Source organism: Microtus pennsylvanicus, chromosome 5 (assembly GCF_037038515.1).
Source record: "Microtus pennsylvanicus isolate mMicPen1 chromosome 5, mMicPen1.hap1, whole genome shotgun sequence".
Classification (NCBI taxonomy): Eukaryota; Metazoa; Chordata; class Mammalia; order Rodentia; family Cricetidae; genus Microtus; species Microtus pennsylvanicus.
Genome location: NC_134583.1, coordinates 88,471,743 through 88,490,989, shown reverse-complemented (window position 1 = coordinate 88,490,989; position 19,247 = coordinate 88,471,743).

The window sequence follows — 19,247 nt, the reverse complement described above, 5'->3', positions numbered from 1 at the left end:
TGGCCCAGGCTTCTAGAAAGATCTGACCATTCTCTTGGAACTCTCCTCTCTGTGATGTCACCAACATGCTTGGGCCTCATTTTACCCATGAGGACTCCTTTTGGACTTATTATTCAGAGTCAAGAATTATTGTGTCTAAACAAAACAAACAAAAAGGAAAAGGAATTATTGTGTCTAACCTATTTATTGTAAAATAAGGAAACCAAGCTGGTTATGGTGATGTGGACCTGCCATCCTAGTACAGCAGCAGAAGCAGGCAAATCTCTGTGAGTTCAAGGCCACTCTGATCTACACATCGAGTTCCAAGTTAACTAAAGCTACACACCGAAACACTGTCTCAAAACACAAACAAACAAACAAACAAAAAAGTCTCAACAAGCCCAAAGGTACAGAAAACCAAAGCTCGAGGTGACCCAGCAAAGCAATGACAAAACTGTACCAAGAAAAGGTTAGTGGCACCATGGGTAAAACTCTTGCTGTCTAAGCCTGATGAACCTGAATTCAGATCCCTAGAACCTACTTAAAAGCTGGACAAAGCAACACAGGTGTTTGTAATCCCTGGGCTCCCATGGAGAGATGGGAGGCAGAACCGGGAGACTCTACAGAAGCTGACTTGGATTTAGGTTGCTGTATTCAGCAACTTAAGGTAGAAGGTGTGGGAAGAGGAAGAAACCCTGAGTGGATGTATGTTGTTGATATGAGTGGGCTATTTTGTGGCACACACCTGCATACCCTCCAGCAAGGAAGACATAGAACACCTGTAAAAACCACCAGCAAAGAAGTCATGAACACACCTGCATACCCACCAGCAAGAAAGACATGAATACAGATGTGGCACCCACCAGCAAGAAAGTCATAAACATCCTGTGATACCCACCAACAAGGAGGACCATGAATTTGAGGCCAACTTGGGCTACCTAGTGAAACTGTCTTGTAGAGAGAAAAAAATCTTCCCCTAGATTTGGTCCAGGCTTACCTACCTAGGGTCCTACCTACCTAGGGAATGTATTGTCCACAATAGACTGTGCCATCCCTAGCAATCAAGAAAATGCCTTCCCCACAGGCCAATCAGATGGAGACAATTTCTCAAGAGAGAGTCTCTCCAAGTCTGTCCAGCTTCAGCTTGTCAAACACATTACTGTTAAACTACAACTGCTCCTTGTCCCAAAGTGCTCGTGTTAATACAGAAATATAAAACAAAACAACTTTAAATGTCCCACACTCATTGAAAAGCTCAAAACCTTAGAAGCGACTACTAAAAGTTTAAATTGCTTTCCAATAATCGTAGTCACGTCACTTAAAGCGATTGAAGGACAGGTTTCTCAGTCACAACACAGCACACCATATTTCAGAAATATACCCCTGTCATAAACTGAACAATAACCTCGCGACGCCGTGAGTGGGGGCAGGAAGTTTGAGCTGGATATTCTGAAGATGTTAAAGGTTTTACTCATAGGGCAGTTTGTCAGATAAGACTCTTTAGTAAGGAAAGACAAAATAACTTGAAGGACTAGTGGATGATTTCAGACATAAATGAAGTGGAAAGGAGACAAGTATCCAGATCTGGGTGGATTTAAGGATATGGGCAGTTTTCAGGTAGATGATGGAAATAAAAGATTCAACAATATGGGGCTGTAGTGATGCTTAAAAACACTTAAGGCTCTTGCAGAGAACCTGGGTTCAGGTCCCGGAACTCACACGGTGTGGATCACTGCCTGAAACTTCAGTTCCAGAGATTGGATGTCTTTTTCTGACTTCCTCTTTTGTATGTGGATGTGTGCACATGCGCGCGCGCGCACACACCACACACACACATTTATTTTAAAAACTTCCAACAATCTGATTAAACTTGAAGTGTCTGGAAGGCAAAACAATAACCCAAGCAAAACATCTCTTGCAAAAGTTTCTAGGAATAGCAAGTAAACCAAAGCCTGGTGATTGTGGAAAGATTCCAGCTAGATTGTCCAGCTGCCACAAATGCAATGAAAGAGCCTTGAGCAGAAAGAGTGCACTAACAAAGTAGCTGCAGAAATATGGGGGAAGTTGGCGAAATTGTTTTTGACGCTGGAATTTCAGTTGAGAGTTCCTTTATATGCTTTTCAGTACTTTCTACTTAACATCCTTCTCAAAGATTTGTTGGGTTTTTTTTTGTTTGTTTTGGTTTTGGTTTTTCGAGACAGGGTTTCTCTGTGGTTTTGGAGCCTGTCCTGGAACTAGCTCCTATAGACCAGGCTGGTCTTGAACTCACAGAGATCTGCCTGCCTCTGCCTCCCAAGTGCTGGGATTAAAGGTGTGCGCCACCACTGTCCGGCCTTCTCAAAGATTTGTAACACCTAAATCTGCCTGCGGTTATGCCTGAGGCCAGGTGGTGGTGGTGGCACCTGCCTGTAATCCCAGAAATCAAAGGCAGAGGCACGTAGATCTCTGTAAATTCAAGGCCAGCCTGGTCTACATAGTGAGTTTAAGGACAGCCAAGGCTACACAGAGAAATCCTGTCTCAAGATACAAAAAGAAGAAGAAGAAGAAGAAGAAGAAGAAGAAGAAGAAGAAGAAGAAGAAGAAGAAGAAGAAGAAGAAGAAGAAGAAGAAGAAGAAGAAGAAGTTGTTCTGCCTGAGACCAGGACTGAAGTAGACCTTCCAAGATAAAGGCTATCATTAGACAAACATTTTAGTTTTTAAAAAAAAGATTTATGGGGGCTGGAGAGATGGCTCAGTGGTTAAGAGCACTGTCTGCTCTTCCAGAGGTCCTGAGTTCAATTCCCAGCAACCACATGGTGAATCACAACCATCTGTAATGAGATCTGGCGCCCTCCTCTGGCGTGTGGGCAGAATGTTGTATACATAATAAATAAATAAATCTTAAAAAAATTATTAAATTTTATGTATATGAATGTTTTATCTTCAAGTATGTATGTGTACCATGTATATACCTGGTGCCTGTGGAAGTCAGAAGAGAACGTTGGAGACCCTGAAACTGGAGTTAGGATGATTGTGAGCCGTCACATGAAAGCTGAGAATTGAACTCAGGTCCTCGCAAGAGCAGCAAGTGCTCTAAACCACTGAGCCATCTGTCTAGTCCTGGAGCCACCAATTCTTTTCTTTCTTCCTTCCTTCTTTCCTTCTTTCTCCTTCTTTTCTTCTTTCCTTCTTTCTTTCCTTCCTTCCTTCCTTCCTTCCTTCCTTCCTTCCTTCCTTCCTTCCTTCCTTTCATGTATGTGAATGTTTTGCTTGCATGTATTTTTGTTCCCCATGTGTATGCAGTGCCCATAGACGCCAGAAGAGGGCGAGCGATTCTCTGGAATTGAAGTTCCAGGTGCTGAGAGTCAAACCTGGCTCCTCTGGAGGAGCCACTATTGCTCTTCCTGGGGCATCTCTTCTGCCTCAAGGCAAATATCAGCGGAAGTAGGCACAGCAGAACAGAAGCTGCTCAGTGTCCTAGATTACAGGACCTACACCATGGTGTAGATATGATCACTTTCGGGAGGATGATTGCTTACTCAGTGAAGCCGTAAGCTTGCTTCTTTCCCTTTTTCTCTTTCTCTGGTGGAAGTGGAAGCAGGTGACCTGGACACTATCTAAAAGGAAGCAGTCTCAGACGCTGAGGACCAAATGAAGATGCACCCTTGGTCACTTCTCAGGGAGGTTTGACGAGTCTTCTGAGCTGCTGACTTTACTCCTGTTGTCTCTTCATGCGCATGGTGGAGGTGTCTATCACGAATTACACAGTTCCAGAACACAACGGTGTAATTTGTGTCTTTTCAGCTGTAATGATGAATAAAAAAGACCGAGGTACCTTTTGGTTGGCCTGCCAAGGTATGCCACTAAGCAAACACACCACGTGCAACAGAGTTAGTGCAAGAGGTTTATTGGGGAGGGGTGAAAGAGTGAAAGGCCGTGTCAGAGTGGGAGCATGAGAGAGACAGGCAGACAGACAGAGAGATAAGAAAGAAGAGAGTCATAGAAGAGAAAGAGGCAAGAGAGAAAAGAGACAAGAGAGTGAGCTGTGCTTTGGTGAGCACTTTTAAGGGGTGCACATGCCCAGGAGGTGGTGGCTCATATCTTTAATCCCAGCACTCTGGAGGCAGAGGCAGGCGGATCTCTGTGAGTTCGAGGCCATCCTGGTCTACAGAGCGAGTTCCAGGACAGCCAGGGCTGTTACAAGGAGAAATCCTGTCTCCAAAGGCAAAGCAAAGCAAAACAAACAAAAAAAGGGGTGCACATACATATCCCATGGCTGACAGAGGAAAGGTACCTGGTGGCATGTGATGATGCTTTGGCAGTAGAGACAGCCTGCTGTGGCGTGGAAACTAATCCACGTGAGACAGGGTTTCTCTGTATAACAACCCTGGCTGTCCTGGAATTTACCCTGTAGTTTAGGCTGGCCTCAAACTCAGAGAGCTGCCTGCCTCTGCCTCCCTAGTGCTGGGATTAAAGGAGTGAGCCACCACCACCTGGCTTCCCCTCTTATTCTTGCTCAATATATTAAATCCAATTAAGTGGCCTTTCAGAGTTTTAAAACTGTTAGTCTTGTTTCAATTTACATGTGTCTTGAGGAACTGGCAACAATTTCAGATCTCCATTTTAACTCTTTCATTTTGAGGGTTCAGAATTCACTCCACCTTTTATCTGAATCTCTTTCACTTTCTTCTTTATGATTTAGGTTCCAATTTCTAATTTAATGTGTATGGTGTATGGGTGTTTAGCCTGTATGTGTTTGTACACCACGTGTGTGCCTGGTGCCAGTTGAGACCACAAAGGGGAATCAGGTTTCCTGGAACTGGAGTGACGGACCTTTGTGAGCCATGATATGGGTGCTGGGAATCTACTCCAGGTCCTCTGGGAGAGCAGTCAGGGCTCTTTGCTGCTGAGTCATTTCTCCAGCCGGCTCTAAATATTATTAGTTTTAAATTTACTTATTTATTTAGAGACAGGGTTTCACTATGTAGCCCAGTAACTCCCTATATAGACCAAGCTGGTCTCGAACTCAGAGATCTTTCTGTTTCTACCTCTTGAGTGCTGAAATTAAAGGCCAAACCCGTTCCAATTATTTTTAGTAACATCTTTTTTATACCGACCTAGCCAAAGCCTCCGTAGAATTACCTCTCCAGCGCTGGGGTGTAACGGCGTAAATGAATGCAGACAGATTGTAAAAATATATATACAGCTTTAATGGCGAAATAGACTTACAGAACCACCGTTCCTGCAGAGACCAGGAAAGCAGAAGGGAGGGCTGGGAGCATGCTCGCCAAATTTATAGGCAAACATTAGCCCGAGGCGAATACGCCCCCTAAGGGGAGGGACTTATCCCTACATCTCCCCTTTTTGTCTAAATAAGACAGAACTAAACCAAATACAACTATATAAAATAATAACAAATAATAAATATAACAAACAATATTGAGAACAAAAGTTTTGCTAAACATTCTATCTCAAGGAGTCTAAATAATGTAGAGAGTAACTATAATTATATAATCTTCAACTCTGTCGAAGATCTGAGAAGGGAATAAATATTACTTAACAAATGAGATATATCCAAAATGTGCAACAATTGAGAGAGACAACTGACTACCTGGGCAATCACCCAAAGTCTCGTTTGCAATGTTAAGTCAACCAATTTTGGCTAAGGCCTAACATAACTGACATACCATTATTAAAGGCAAGGAACTTTTCAAAACTATCTTACCCTGTCTTGGCAGGATATGACAGTCCTGTTTTATCCATTGATGCATGCTCTGTATCTCTGTCAGTGGTTGAGGTATGGGCATTTCTTTGCCCAAAGGCCAGTTCTGCCAAATAGAAAGGCTCCAGGTGGAGTGTCTTTGGTGCTCAACATTCTCTCGGGAATAGAGCGGTGTTGCCAGGAGCAATTGTGTCTCACTATCACGAAACTCTGAGTTAGATTAAAGGCCATTTTCTACAGCTCTTTGAAGAGATTGAAGATTATCTATCTATACTGAGTATAATCTCTATATATCTAGAGAACCTGATTAGTCTAATTATAAATGACAAACTTAGATGACTATTTATCTATATAATTCTCAATATCTATCTAACTTAAAGACTAAGACAATAAACAACTGTGTAACAAATGAGGATAATGACCTCCAAATATAAACACTGTACAAATATACATTACAATATGGTAAATATATATCAATACACAAACATTATATAAGTATCTTAATCAGAGGTAGAAATGTACACTGCAATATGGTAAATATATACAATATATATTTATCAATACAATATATGTCAATACATAAAAAATGTTTTAAACAGAGATAGAAACATGCATGCATACAATAGTCAATATAATTTAACTTTGTATCAATATACAAGAATGGATACCAATATATTTGTCTAAAAGCAGTAACTCACAATTATAAATCTATAATCCCATCATTCCCTCTTTTTTTTTTTCAAAATGGTCCCTGAGCTTATAAAATTCCTCCCCCAACCTCCCAACCCCTAAATGATGTCCCTAAACCCAGGGGTAAGCTTTACTGGGAGAGGGGACGTCGTCCTCTAGAATTACTTCCAGCTGTCATGGGGGCGACGTTCTTTCTGGGGGATCCTGTGAAAGTAAAATGATGGTTAAATTTCAAGATCAATGTCTTTTAAAATTGCAAATAGTCTCTGAGTATTTTGTGGAGGTCTGGCCAGAATGTTGTACAAGATGTGCACCATTTCAGCTAACCAAGTTGGGATCGTCTTGTGCAGCTGGTATCCAAAACAGGTCTTGTAGTAGCGCTATCAGTATCATGACGTCATATCAACCAGGTAGAGTTGTTGTTGTGGGGCCCCATCTTCTTCCTGGAAACTTCAAATGTCACTTCGGGAAAAACTCATTGTTCATTGTGAAAAACTTAAACATTAATCATATAGACATATATATACATACATATATATATTCTATAAAAGGCATGATATATATATTCAATGAAAAGTATGATAGATATGAAGAAAAGCAAGGATGTTTTCTAAACTCATATTTCTTTCTGTCCCATATCATGGCTCTTGACATGAGACAGAAACTCCAGAAACTCTGGGTTTTTATCTTACTAACAGGCTTGGAATTGGAGAGGGACTGAGCCAGAGTCCAACTTCAAAACCAGCTCTACATATTTATAAAGAAATGTTTAATAAAACATATATATATACATATATATATATATAAATTAATACTTACAAAATGTGTCCATCCATCAGTAATTAAATATTCAGGGTCCCTTAATTTCTTTGAAGATGAGTATTTTCCTGTGGAGATAAGAAAAGAACCCTGCCTCCAACCTATCTGTATTTCTTACCATCAGTATGCTCACCATCCTTATGAAAGAATTGTTATTTATCTTTTCCAAGTGGCTTCTCTTCTTCAAACCGAACCTTTATTAATTTTGATGGTATCCACAATTTTTCCTCACCTGTGGAGATAAGAGCAAAACCCCTTCCCCAACGTAGCACATCTCCTGGCTTCCATTGTGAGGTCAGCACATCCTTGAAATAAACTGGTTGATTTAGTTCAGTAGACTTTTCCATTATCCAATGTCTTTCTGCAGCCGTTGTTCCCTTCTCATTAGCGGTGAGAAAATTCAAGGTTAACAAAGCATTATGTAACCTATTTCTGGGGGTGTTTTCCACCCCTTTCTGTTTGTTCAACATATCCTTTATAGTTCGATTTGATCTTTCTATGACTGCTTGACCTGTAGGATTGTATGGTATACCTGTAACATGCTTGATATTGTAATAATCAAAAAAAAACATTTCATTTTCCTAGAAACATAAGCAGGACCATTATCCGTCTTTATTTGTATAGGTATACCCATGATAGCCATGACTTCTAATAAATGAATGATTACTGAATCAGCTTTTTCTGAACTTAAAGCAGTTGTCCACTGAAAGCCTGAATAAGTGTCAATGGTGTGATGAATATATTTTAATTTGCCAAATTCTGCAAAGTGGAACACATTCATTTGCCAGATTTCATTCCTTTGGGTGCCCTTTGGATTAGCCCCTGCAGGCAGTGGCATTTGGTTATAGAAAGAGCGAGTAGGGCATTTCTTTACAATCTCCTTAGTTGTTGCCATGTAATTGAAAACTCTTTCTTCAAACCTTTGCTATTAACATGATGTTTTTTATGAAATTCAGAGGCTTGTAGCACACTACCAATCAATAATTGATCAATTTCTGCATTACCTTGTGCTAGAGGACCTGGCAGACCCGTATGGGATCAGATGTGTGTTATGTACATAGGGCAAAGCCTGTTCCTGATCAAATCTTGAACCTGGAGAAACAATGAGGTTAGTTCTGTATCATTAGGTATAAATTCAGCAGTTTCAATATGTAAAATAACTCTTTCTGCGTATTGTGAATCAGTGACTATATTAATAGGTTCTTTAAAATCCCTTAGCACCATAAGAATGGCATATAATTCTGCCTTCTGGACAGAATTATAAGGACTTTGTTCCACCTTACCCAAATCTTCTGATTTGTAACCTGCCTTCCCTGATTTATTGGCATCAGTATAGAATGTATGGGCTCCAGTTATTGGAGCATCACGGACGATTTGAGGAAGAATCCAAGAAGTTCTCTTTATGAAGTTAAGCCTCTTGCTTTTTGGATAGTTAATAATGTCTCCCAAAAAATTAGCACAAGCTCTTTGCCATGGTTCATTATCTTCCCATAATTTCTTTAGTTCATCAGCAGTGAAAGGCACTATAATTTCTGCTGGGTCTATGCCTGCTAGTTGATGAAGTCTCAGCTTGCCTTTTATAATTAACTCAGAGACTTTTTCCACATAAGTTTTCAGTTTCTTACTTGGTTTATGTGGTAAAAAGATCCATTTCAAAATAATATCATCTCTTTGCATTAAAATTCCTGTAGGAGAAATTTTTGATGGTAGTATGACGAGAATACAATCGAGCTCTGGATTCACCCTGTCCACATGTGCCTGTTGTAATTTTTCCTCAATCATTGTCAGTTCCTTTTCTGCTTCAGCTGTTAATTCTCTGGGACTGTTTAAATCTTTATCACCATCCAAGGTTTTGTTCAAATGAATTATTAGATCAGGTGTTATTCCAATAGCTGGTCGTAGACTGGAAATGTCTCCTAACAGTCTTTGAAAGTCATTAAGAGTCCGTAGGCGATCTCTCCTAATTTGTGCTTTTTGTGTCTTAATTTTTTGCAAACCTGTTTTATAACCTAAATAATTAACAGAATCTCCCTTCTGAATCTTTTCAGGAGCGATTTGCAATCCCCATTTAGGTAAAAGTATCTTTATTTCTTCAAACAGTCTGTTCAAGTTATCCATGTTTGAATTGGATAACAAAATGTCATCCATGTAATGGTATACTATAGATTTGGGAAATTTCTTGCGTATTATTTGCAATGGTTGGTTCACAAAATATTGGCACAGGGAGGGGCTATTTAACATACCCTGGGGGAGGACGGTCCAGTGGTACCTCCTCGAAGGTTGAGAATTGTTATAAGTAGGCACTGTGAAGGCAAATTTTTCTCTATCTTCTTTTTGCAAAGGTATAGTGAAAAAACAATCCTTTAAATCAATAACTATGAGAGGCCATCCTTTTGATAATAAAGAGGGCAAAGGAATTCCAGATTGCAGAGGGCCCATAGGTTGAATAACCTTGTTGATGGCCCTGAGATCTGTCACCATTCTCCATTTACCTGATTTTTTCTTAACCACAAATACAGGAGAATTCCAAGGGCTGGTAGATTCTTCTATATGTCCAGCATCTAATTGTTCTTGTACCAGCTGTTCTAAAGCCTGTAACTTTTCCTCAGCTGAAGGCCATTGCTTTGTCCATATTGGTTTCTCAGTCAACCATTTTAGAGGCAAGGCTGTTGGTATCTCTGAAGGGACATCAATTGCTTGTTCTTGTACAGTCCGAATGGCCGGTTTTCTCCGTTTGTAATATCTTTTGATATTATTCTCAGAAATATAGGCTCTAGAAGTAGTAGGAATGTTAATTTCGGTATTCCATTGTTGTAATAGGTCACAGCCCCATAAATTCATTGTGATATTGGCTACATATGGCCTTAATTTTCCTATTTGTCCCTCTAGCCCTATACATTCAACCCATCTCGTGCTCTGCCTTACTCGAGATAGGGTTCCAATTCCCATTTACATTCTGAAGAGGCCAATACGGATGCCAAGATTCTGGGGTAATGATACTTACATCAGCACCTGTGTCCAGCAGGCCAGTAATAAAAATGCCATTTACACACACTCTCAGTTTAGGTCTTTGATCATTTATAGAAGTTTGTCAAAACACAAGTAACTTATCTTTCTGATCATTATTGCTTGTAACAGTAGGCATGGGGCTTCCTAATTGACCTGACGAGGCACGTTCTCTGCAGAAACTGGAAATGACTGAACCATGTTTGCCATGGGGGCCTGTGAGGCCCCCCCTCTCACGTTTCCCATCTATATTCAGGTTGCCTTGTCTATCTCTTGTAGACCTGCATTCATTCGTCCAATGTCTGCCTTTTCCACATCTTCTACATAAACCTGAAGGCTGAGTCCTCCTATTTCTGTTATTTCTAGAAGATGCATTATTATTATTATTATTTCTGAAAGATGCATTATTATTATTATTTCTGAAAATCCGTTGTCTACAATTCCTTTTCATATGACCCATTTTGCCACAATTAAAACATTTGGTATTCTGGTGTCTCCTTTTACCATTGGAAATTGCTTCTTATACCCATGCTTCAGTGCCATAATCAAATGTATCAACATTGAGTGTATGCAAGACCCATTCTTCCAAGGGCGCTGATATGAGCTTTAAAGGGCCCAAAATCCTTTTGCATTCCACATTTGCATTTTCATAAGCCAAAGACTCAATCATTATACGTCTTGCTTCTGGGTCAGATATCTCTATTTGTACAGCCTTAGTTAATCTTTGTAAAAAGTCACTAAAGGGTTCTCTCTGACCCTGTTTAACTCTGACAAATGATTCCATTCTCTGTCCTGGGTCTTGTACCCTGTCCCAAGCCCTTAAGGCTGCTGTAGTACACATGGAGAGTGTGTTTTCATCCAAATTAGCTTGTTCCTGAGGGTCAGAAAAGAGCCCTTCACCTAGAATTTTATCTAGGGAAATGTCAATTCCCTTCGCTTTTTCCTGCTGTTCTAAGAGTCTAGCCTCTTGCCTGAATAAGCATTTCCATTCCAATTGCAGTCCACTCTCAAGTACCGCAGAGCTCAGCTGGAGCCAGTCCGAGGGGGTTGCTCTGCTTGTCGTGGCCCAAGATCTTAGCATCTCTTTAACAAAAGAGGCTTGCATCCCAAAAGTCATGACAGCCTGTTTTATTTCCTTGAGATCATTCATACGGACAGGCTCCCATGTATCCTCCTTGATGACCCTAGGGTTTCTGGAACCAATCACCTTCTCTGTTGTTATTACTGAAAAGGCAGGTAGAGCTGTAGGTAGAGCTTTGTGGAAATTGTCCCGGAGAGATTTACACACAGATGTAGTTAAAATTTGCCTTTCTACCCTTTTCTCTTCTTCATCAGAATTTAGAAATTCCTCAATCTTTTCAATTCTATTCACCATTGCCTTCTGCAATGTCTGAATCTCCTGTCCAGAATTATGTTCCAAAGCCTTCATTGAGGATTCTAAAGTATGAAGTTTGTCCGTTAGAGATAACATCTCATCTTTGGACATAATTTTTATGGCATAAACCGTGCCTTCTTGTATTGACAATCTTTCCGTCAATCTGTCATAAGCTTTAGACAAAATCTGATTGTCACATTCAGCAGTTTTGATTCTCTCAGTTAATGTTTCATTTCCTACAGAAAGGGACTGAAGCTTACGATCCAAATCAGCTGTTCCCTCTTCCATAGTAATGAATTTCTCCTTAACATCAGCCTGGAGAACTTCAAACTGATTCTTGAGAAGATTGTTGTCATTCTCAATTGTTTTTAAGCATTCAATCTCTGCCTTAAGAACCCAGGATTTGTCTCATAAAGACTTTATCATATTTCTATTATCAAGCTATTTAGTGCCAATGAAAACTATGAATCCCAGGAGGATCCATAGATGTGGGGTGATAGACACCTCTTGTAAGATCTCCCACATGGGGGGCTGGAGAGATGGCTCAGAGGTTAAGAGCACTGACTGCTCTTCCAGAGGTCCTGAGTTCAATTCCCAGCAACCACATGATGGCTCACAACCATCTGTAATGAGATCTGGCGCCCTCTTCTGGTGTGTGGGAAGCAAAATGTTGTACACATAATAAATAAATAAAATTAAAAAAAAAGATCTCCCACATGGTACAATTAAAAAAACTGTTAAATTCTTGAACAGTAATGTGTTCAGACATTTTATTTATAAAAGAAAATTTTTTTACCTGCAATGATCGGTTCCTGTCAGTTGTGGTCTCTGTGTTTTTGGAGCCTGTCCTAGAACTAGCTCTTGTAGACCAGGTTGGCCTCAAACTCACAGAGATCCGCCTGCCTCTGCCTCCCAAGTGCTGGGATTAAAGGCATGCACTACCACTGCCTGGCCAACCTTGAACTCACAGAGATCCGCCTGCCTCTGCCTCCCAAGTGCTGGTATCAAAGGCGTGCTCCACCACCACCCAGCCAAGTCACTTTGTATCAGACCAAATCTGCCGCTGTGGCAGCTTTTGTTGCAAAACCGCAGGTACTTGAGCTTCTGCTAATTCAGGCAGTGGGGTTCCGCTGCAAATTTAGCCAAGGCAGGCAGAATGGGCCTGTGTGGCCAAGTGTGTCTCGGACTCGGCACTGGGGCCGGAGTCACAAACTAAAAAACAGCACCCGGGAGGGTGCTGTGTTAGCTAGCGGGCTACCCGCTTGGGTCGGGGGCAAAATAGCCCGACGTTGGATGCCAAAATATAACTGCGTGGGCGGTGGTGGCGCACGCCTTTAATCCCAGCACTCGGGAGGCAGAGGCAGGCGGATCTCTGTGAGTTCAAGACCAGCCTGGTCTACAAGAGCTAGTTCCAGGACAGGCTCCAAAACCACAGAGAAACCCTGTCTCGAAAAACAAAAACAAAAACAAAAACAAAAAAAAACATGCAAAATGTAACGGCGTAAACGAATTCAGACAGATTGTAAAAATATATATACAGCTTTAATGGCGAAATAGACTTACAGAACCACCGTTCCTGCGGAGACCAGGAAAGCAGAAGGGAGGGCTGGGAGCACGCTCGCCAAATTTATAGGCAAACATTAGCCCAAGGCAAATACGCCCCCTAAGGGGAGGGACTTATCCCTACACCGGAGCAGCTCTTGTGGGTCACTTTCCTCCTCCTTCCTCTAAGGTCCACACCTCTGCTCTGCAGGTCGGGATCAGGTCCCAGTTCCAAGGAGCTGCAGCAGGGTGACGGCTCCATTCATGAGGCTCTCCGGGGAGTTAGCCCGCACAAGACAGGCCAGAGCTCCAAGGCCTGTGGCCGTCTGACTGACTGGCTGGTTTTCTCTCCAGGATTCTCCTGGAAACACGAGAGTTGGGGGCAACACTTCCCAGCATGGTTCCCCTCGCACCTCACTCTGCATCCATCGACCACTTCGGGAGCCCACAAGCTCTGGCCAGCCGCGTGGTAGGGACAGCGAAACCAGCAGGCATGCTTCCTGTTCCCAGGCCACAAAAAGGCCGCCCTGCCTGTGCCACCACCATCAGGAGCACTCTATGCTCACAGCTGCTTCCTCTCGCTCCTGGACTGCCCTGGATTCGAGAATATCAGTGTGGATGGGGTTGGGGTGTGTGTGTAACCTCTGGTGCCATCAATCAGGTGCCAGGTCTTTGACATTTTTTGATGGAGGAAGGTCATTGGTTAAGTAATAAAGAAACTGCTTGGCCTCATAGGTTAAAACATAGGTGGGAGGAGTAAACAGAACAGAATGCTGGGAGGAAGAGGAAGTGAGCTCAGACTCAACAGCTCTGCTCTCTGGAGCAGAGATGCCATGCTCCCCTCTCCTGGACAGAGGTGATAGTTCTGCTCTCTGAGGCAGACGCATGAAGCTCAGACCCAGGATGGACGTAGGCTAGAATCTTTCCTGGTAAGACTGATGCTACACAGATTATTAGAGATGGGTTGATCGGGATATGAGAATTAGCCTGTAAGGGCTAGAGTTAATGGGCCAAGCAGTGTTTAAATGAATACAGTTTGTGTGTTGTTATTTCAGGGCATAAGCTAGCCAGGTGGCCGGGGTGCTGGGGACACAGCCCCGCCGCTCTTATTACTACAATTTTTTTAAATTAAAAAAAGTTATTTTTTTAAAAAAGTTATTTATTCATGTATATGAGAGCTCTGTCTTCATGAACACCAGAAGAAGGAATCTGATCCCACTACAGATGGGTGTGAGCCATCGTATGGGTGCTGGGAATTGAACTCAGTGTAGGGTAAAGGGGACAACGGGGGCAGGAAACCAACCAATCTCTGAGCACCCTGACTCTGAACCCAGAGTCAGAGAAAGAAACATCTTTATGTATTTAAGGCCTGGGCCAGGGAAAGAAACATTTTTATCCCTAAACTCAGAACTAAAGACATGTGCCCTGGCTCTTAAACTAGTGTCAAAGAAACACACTTTGTCCCTGTAATTAGAGCCAGTGAAAGGAATATACCCTGGTCCTAAGATTATAGTCAAAAGGCTAAAAAGGACCAGTGAAAGAAACACAGTCTGTCCACTTGAGCCATATCTGCTTCTAAACTGACCAGCTAAACTGACCAATCCCTGAGCAGGGAAAAAATTAACCAATCCCCGTCCTCCTTGGAAAAGCTCCGCCCCTAAGAGCCCCTCTATAAGCCTCTCCACCCCTTCATTTGAGAGCAGAGGCAGCCACTCTCCTCAATTCCTCCTTCCCAAATAAGTCTCTTTCTCAAAAGAATCTTGGGTGACCTTCATTGGCCGGTGCAGAGAAGAACCTGGCTGGGACATCCCTTAGGGGACAGAGCTGAAAAACCTTGTTGAGACGCTTCCTAGGGGTCCTCAGCAAGGCAGAGCAGAGCAGAAGAACCTTGCTAGGATGCTCCTTATGGGTGCTGAGCAAGGGCCAGCAGAGGAAAAGTAACAACTTTTTTTGCAGGAGCTGGAGAGATTGCTACATTTCTGCAGGGGGTTTCCCCCAGCAGAGTGTTAGCAGAAGAAACATCTTGGGTAGAAGAAGCAGATTGCCCTACTAGGATGCTCCAGTAAGGGAGCAGAGCAGAACTCAGCTGTAGCGGCTCTCCAGGAGAGGAGCAGGATGCCCATATCCTGCGGGGAGACAATCCCCCACCGCACCCCAGCTTCAGGTATTCTGACTTCCTGATAATCAGGACACCTTTCCTCCAGGGCTGAGCTGTCCCATTGCAGCTCCAGCCTCCAGAGCTGTCCTATTGCGGCTCTAAGTATAAACTGGCTTTCTGTAAGTCAGGATATCCCAATACCACTATGTACCACATTCCCCTACACTCAGGACCTCTGGAAGAGCAGTCAAGTGCTCCTAACCGCTGAGTCATCTCTCCAGCCCTGATCTTTGATCATTGTGTGTGTGATGTATGTATGTTTATGTACATATGTATTGTGTATGTATGTATGTATGCTTATGTATATATGTACAAGTTCACTCTGTGACAAGGTGGCCTCAAACTCTGCCTCCTTGGAATTAACAGACAGGTACCATTCCATCAGGCCTTTTTATGATTTATTTATTTTATGAGTGTTTAGCCTGTATGTATGTGTGTGCTGGTGGAGGTCAGAAGAGGGAATTACTGTTACAGATGGTGTGAGCTGCCATGTGGGTGCTGGGACAGAGCCAGGGTCCTCTGGAAATGTAGAAAGTGTTCTCACTTTGTAGCCCAGGCTGGCTTCGAGCTGGGATCTGCCTGCCTCTGCCTCCAGAGTGCTGGGATTAAAGGTGTGCACCACCATGCCTGGTTTGTGGCGAGGCAGCTCATCTCGGCAGGAATGTGAGCTATTTATTTCATGGCCAAGATGTGAGACGAAGAAAGGGAAAGGCTTCAGGATGTAGCCTTCAAGGACTTTCTCTTTAACTGTGTTTTTACTCCTCTTCCCAATAGTCCCTTAGTATAGCACCCAGTACCCCTGTCTCGCAGATGGCCAGCCTTTCTCACACGAAGTGTCTGTGTGGCTGTACCCTCTGTCTGAAGTACCTTCTACTGTCCCTTCTCAGCTATCTGTACCTCCTCCAAAGAGCCTCTCCTGACTACAGTCTTGTTCTCCCATTGGTGTCCTGCACACTTTGCACACTCTTCCATAGTTGTGAAAATCCAGGCTGATGCTGTCTTCGGACAAAGCAGACAATTCGATTCTTCCTCAAATGCTTTCTTCTATCAGCTAAAAACTTTTTTTTTCCTTTTAAAAGACAGAGTCTCGGCCGGGTGATGGTGGCGCACACCTTTAATCCCAGCACTCGGGAGACAGAGGCAGGCGGATCTCTGTGAGTTCGAGACCAGCCTGGTCTACAGAGCTAGTTCCAGGACAGGCTCCAAAGCCACAGGGAAACCCTGTCTTGAAAAACCAAACAATAAATAAATAAATATAAAAATAAAAAAATAAAAGACAGAGTCTCATATAGTCCAAGCTAATTTTGAACTTGTTAAGTAACTAAAGATGACCTCAGCTCTGCAATCCTCTTTCCTCTTTTTCCTGGGTGCTGGGATACAGGCATGTTCCACCATGCCTGGCTGAACAATTCTTATAGGATATGCCAACCTATTACATATACCATGTATAGAGTAATTATATTAGGAAAACTCTGATAAAACGAGATAGGGCAGCTGAATGGTGGTGGTGCATGCCTTTAATCCCATCACTCAGGAGGCAGAGGCAGACAGATCTCTGTGTCTTTGAGGCCAGCCTGGTCTACAATGCAAGTTCCAGGACAGTCAGGGCTATTCAGAGAAATCCCATCTTCAAAAACCAAAAACCGGAGAGATGGAGAGATGGCTCGGCAGTTAAGAGCATTGTCTGTTCTTCCAAAGGTCCTGAGTTCAATTCCCAGCAACCACATGGTAGCTCACAACCATCTCTAATGAGGTCTGGTGCCCTCTTCTGGCCTGCAGACATACATGTAGACAGAATATTGTATACATAATAAATAAATAAATATTTTAAAAAAACAAAAACCAACATAGTAACAAAAAGCAGATGGGGCACCTTGAGGGAGCTTCTGCCGACTGGCCACTGTTCCCAAAGTTCCATTTAGGAAACTTGACCCTACAGGGGAGCAAAATGCTACACTCCAGAATCACAAGAAGTAGGCCACATATTGGTCCACACACCAAATGAATGTTATGTAAGGAATCTTGCTGGAAGACACTGGAGACCTAAGAGACAGCCTGCCTCCTGGGTCTAGCTGGCACTACAACTGTTTGGATCAAGGTCTAGAGCCTCTGCCCCAAGTCAGACAGAAGATCCGTCTCCTAGTGCTCAAGAGTGGCATTAGTCTCTGGACCCAAGTATTTTTGAATCCAGAGTAGTACTTTGTTGAACTTGGACCATATAAACGAGGCCATGCCCAGGGGCCAGGGAGCACAGGAGAGGCCCGTCAAGGTAGATACAAGGCAAGTCTGAATTTTTTTCTTTTTTCTTCTTTTTTTTTTAAAGTTCATTTTATGTACATTGCTGTGAAGGTGTCAGATCCCCTGGAACTGGAGGTACAGACAGTTGTGAGCTGCCATGTGGGTGCTAGGAACTGAACCCAGGTCCTCTGGAAGAGCAGCCAGTGCTCTTGACCACTGAGCTATCTCTCCATCCCCCAACATGTCTGAATTTTCTATAGCAACCAAGGGCAAGACAAAGATATTCATTGCAGAGGCATGACCAAAGGCTAGAGCTACAGGAAGGTGGTAGAATAGGGAGTGCTTTCCAGGCCTGGGGACCAGAGGACACTGTATTCATGGATGGCCTTGAGTCTAGTACAATACTTTATCGCTGCTTTGCAGCAGAAACCTAATTATAGCATTGCATGACACGAATTATTGCTCCTTCCAGAGTTCTGCTGTTGAAAAGAGGGTGCTACAGAGACAGGGCCTTTCAAACTCAAAGTGTGTTGACATTTGGTCTATAACTGTCGAGAGGAGGGAGGGAGGGAAGAAGGGAGGGAGGGAGGCTCTGGGCTGGATGTGTGCTCTTGTTCTTGGGGATGGAATTAATTTCTGAGAGTGTGCCATTTTGTTTTGTTTTTTCCTCTTTTGTCTTCCTACACATGTCCTTCGGCCATGAGGACCTCACCTGAAGCTAAGCAGAGGCTGGAGCCATGCTCTGAGCCACCAGAACTCTGATTTCTCCCTTCATATGCTATGGAGTCGCGGGTATTTTGTTATACTAAGTGTAAACAGATAATAAGATGGAGTTTCGCCGGGCGGTGGTGGCGCACGCCTTTAATCCCAGCACTCGGGAGGCAGAGGCAGGCGGATCTCTGTGAGTTCGAGGCCAGCCTGGTCTACAAGAGCTAGTTCCAGGATAGGAACCAAAAGCTACAGAGAGACCCTGTCTCGAAAAATCCAAAAAAAAAAAAAAAAGATGGAGTTTCATGAAGCCTGCCAACCAACCACGACCACCTCCCTTGCCCAAACAAGCCAACCATTGTCTCATTGAAAAATAAAAGCTGATAGCAAAGTCTCACTTTCCATTCTTTTGGGAGAAGGTTCAAAGGGTCAGCCTGTGGCATGTGACCTTTAATATTTGAGTGACACTGGACACTACACATGTGGGCAGATACTGAAGCTGCAGGATCGCTGAGTGTAAGCACAGTTCCATCATGTGGGAAGTAGTGTTTCCTTCACCAATCAATTCAAGCAAAGCTCGAAGAGAGTAGCGGGCCATGTGAGCTGCTGTTTTGTTACTTGCCTAGCTACTTCAAAGTAGCTCTAGAGAAAGCAACAGAATTCCTAGTTCTCATTTTTGTTTTGGGGGACAGGGTCTCACTATATAGCTCCGACTAGCCTAGAACTATGTAGGCCAAGCTGCTTTCAAATTCAAACACTTGCCAGTCAGTGCTGGGACTAAAGGCATTTGCCACCACATCCTGTCAGAGCTTCTGTGGAAGGGTGTGTCCAGTGGTGAAGTCAAGGTCTTCCAGGGAGAGGTAACACTGGAGTTAAGCCCCACCCCTTGCCTGAAAGTGACCCTGCTCCCAGCCTGTCAACACCGTGTGGCAGTCCCAGGTTTGCTTCTGACTCAGTCCCTAGGAGCTCCTTGAGGTTTGAGGCCCTATCTTCCTTGTTTATCTGCGTTCCCAAACTTGATGCTAGGGAAA